We start from the raw sequence: 3,460 nt of genomic DNA, 5'->3' as shown, positions 1-3,460 counted from the left end.
CTATGCTGCGGGGACCGGCTGGGGCATGGCAGGCGACTCTGGCTTTCCAGCTTCTGGTTTCTGAGATGGGGGTGGCAGGCAGTTTGTCATCTTCACATTCCACGATGCTCACGTGGTCAGGCCGGGGCTTCTCAAGGCCAGTCTTACTAGTTGGGTCCCAGGGCAGCATGATCTTCACCTTGATGCCTGGCATACCCTGTCTAAGCAGCACATGGTGCACAGAGGTGACAACGTAGCAGTTAACAGGCTATCACTGTGGATCAGGCCATGCACAATTTCATGGATTTAGCCCTGTGTCCTTGAGGCTTCCCAGATGCCATGACCTCCCAGCCCTTGGCCCCACTCTCCATGATGAACTGCAGCACACCACAGCAGGTCCTCTGCACAACAGACCCTCCCGGGAGTTTGTAACACAGAGACTCTGCCTGAGCAATGGCACACAGACCTCTGGTGGCCACGTTTTCAGCATAAAGCTCTACCCTGCCTGTAATCCTAGCACTCTGGGATGCTGAGGCGGGAGGATCGCTTGAGTTCAGGAGCTTGAGATCAGCCTGAGTGACAGTGAGACCTCATCTCAAAAAATTTAAAAAAAGAAAAGATTTTCTATGTAAACAATCATATCATCTGCTAACAAAGACAGTTTTATGTCTTCCTTCACAATCTGTATACATTTTATTTTGTTTTCTTATCCTATTGCAATAGCTAGAACTTCCAGTATGATGTTGAAAAGGAGTGGTGAGATGGGACATCTTTGCTTTGTTCGTGATCTTACTGGGAAAGGCTCCAGTTTCTCACCATTAAGTATGATGTTAACTGCAGGTTTTTTTTTTTAATAGATATTCTTTATCAAGTTGAGAAAGTTCTCTCTGTCCCTAGTTTACTGAGAGTTTTTATCACAAATGAGTATTGGTTTTGTTAAATGCATTTTCTGTATCTATTGATATGTGGTTTTTTAAATCTGTTAATGTGATGGATTACATTAATTGGTTTTCAAATGTTAGACAAACTTTGAATACCTAAAATAAATCACACTTGGTTATGATATATAATTCTTTTCATACATTGTTGGATTTGATTTGCTAGTACTTTGTTGGAAATTTTGTATTTATGATTATGAGAAATATTAGTCTGTAGTTTTCTTTTCTTATAATGTCTTTGTCTGGTTTGGGTATTAGGGTGATGTTGACCTCATACAGTGAGTTAGAAAGTATTCCATTAGCTTCTATCTTTTGAAAGAGATTGTAGAGAATTGTTAGAGTTTCTTTCTTAAATGTTTGGTAGAATTCACCAGTGAAGCCATCTGGGCCTGGTGCTTTCTGTTTTAGATGGTTGTTAATTACTCACCCAATTTCTTTAAGATATATATATAGGGCTATTCATACTGTCTATTTCTTTTTGTGTGAGTTTTGGCAGAGTGTGTCTTTTATTGAGTTGGTCCATTTTATCTAGGTTATCAAATTTGTGGGCATAGAATTTTTCATAGCATTATTTTATTATCCTTTTAGTATATATGGGATCTGTAGTGATGTACCCTTTTTCATTTCTGATATTAGTAATTTGCATCCTCTTTTTTTTTCATAGTTAGCATGGATAGAGCCTTATCAATTTTATTTATCTTTTCAAAAACCAGCTTTTAGTTTTATTGATATTTTCTATTGATTTCCTGCTTTCAATTTCTTTGCTTTTGGCCCTACTTTTTATTATTTGTTTCTTTTTGTTTACTTTGGATTTAATTTACTCTTCTAATTTCCTGAGCTAAAAACTTAGATGATTGATTTTTGACCTTCCTTCTTTTCTAATATATGCATTCAGTTATAAAATTTTCCTCTAAGGACTGCTTTCATCATATCCCATAAATATTGATAATTGGTGTTTTCATTTTTATTTAGTTCAAAATATTTAAAAATTTCTCTTGAGATTTCTTCTTTGATCCATATGCTATTTAGAAGTGGGTTATTTAATCTCCACATATTTGAAGATTTCCACTTATCCTTTTTGTTACTTTTTTCTAGTTTAGTTTCATTGTTATCTGAGAATAGACATTGTATGATTTCTATCCTTTTAAATTTGTTAAAAATGTGTTTTATGGTTCAGAATATGGTCCCTATCTTAGTGAACATTCCATGTGATCTTGAGAGAATGTGTACTCTGCTGTAGTTGGATGTAGTCTGTAGTTGTCAGTTATATCCAGTTGATTGATGGTTGTTGAGTTCAACTATGCCCTTACTGATTTTCTGCCTAATGGACCTGTCCATTTCTGATAAAGGGATGTTGAGATCTCCAACTATAATAATGAATCCATCTATTTCTCTCTGCAGTTCTATCAGCTCTTGCCTCATGTAGTTTGATACTGGGCAAAAGTACCCGCTGTAAATCAACCTTTAGTAATGTGGTGGTAAGGTGGGGGAGAGGAAGCATTCTATAGACTTATGATTAGCTCTTAGTCTTTTAGTGAGCCTATGCCTCTGGACTGTGAATTTAACAAGTGTTTCACATGTTTTTTCCTCCTCGCTTAGGTGGGACAGGATGGCTAGAGCTGGTTGGAATTGAGTATTTCCTTGCCCCAGAGCAGTTAGGCTCTGATAAAACTCCAGCAGGCTACACTCTGGTTAACTAGTTTCTCCCTAGAACAAACTTTATTGAGAAGAACAGAGTGCTCTGATGAATTTCAAAACGGTTCCTTTACTGGCACCCACCCCCGCCCTGCTGGAAGTAGAAGAGAGTAGAAGGATACGGAGTGCCAGGGGTGGTGTGAGAAGTCAGATTTCAATTATGAATATGATGGTCAAGGTAGTCCTCATTGAGAATGTGGTATTTGAGAAAAGACATGAAAAAGCTGAGGAAGGAGCCATATGGATGTCTGGGAGAAGAGTGTTACAGACAGAGGGAACAGCCAGCTCAAATGTCCATGGAGGGGCCATGCCTGAGGGGATAATAAGGAAGGCAATGTGGCTAGAGAGTAGTGATCAGGAAAGAGGGTGGTAGGATATGGGATCGGAGAGGTAATGGTGGGGCCAAATCATTTAGAACATGGGAAGGATTTTGACTTTTACTCTGAATGAAAATATGGACCACTGCAGGGTTTTCAGAAGAAGGCTGGTGCAATTCATTTACATTTTAAATCATCACTCTGGCAACTGGGTAGAGAATACACCATAGTGGGTAACAGTAGAAGCAAACAAGTTAGGAGGCTATTTTAATGATTCAGAGAAGAGATAGTGGTGGCTTGCTCCTGGGGGGCAGCAGTGGAGATGAGAAGTGAGTGAATTCTAGATGTTTTGAAGATGAAACCAAAAAGATATGCAGATGGGTTGGCAGTGGGGTATGAGATTAGGAGGCCACCAAGGCTGACTACAAGGCTTTTGGCTTGACAATTTCCAAGGATGAGATCACCATGTGCCGAGATAGGAAAGGCTGTGGATACAGGGCCTGAGGGCAGAGATCAGTGGTTCAGTATGTA

The 3,460-nt window shown here is 39.2% G+C and overlaps 1 pseudogene; it reads right to left on the bottom strand.

Moving 5' to 3' along the window:
* LOC138400983 (small ribosomal subunit protein uS3 pseudogene) lies at nt 1-350 on the bottom strand (annotated as a pseudogene).
* Between the last annotated feature and the right edge of the window lie 3,110 nt (nt 351-3,460).

The sequence above is a fragment of the Eulemur rufifrons genome, chromosome 20 (genome assembly GCF_041146395.1).
Source record: "Eulemur rufifrons isolate Redbay chromosome 20, OSU_ERuf_1, whole genome shotgun sequence".
NCBI classification, from domain to species: domain Eukaryota; kingdom Metazoa; phylum Chordata; class Mammalia; order Primates; family Lemuridae; genus Eulemur; species Eulemur rufifrons.
Note: the sequence above shows the minus strand (reverse complement) of the source record. Positions and strands in the feature narration are given on the sequence as shown.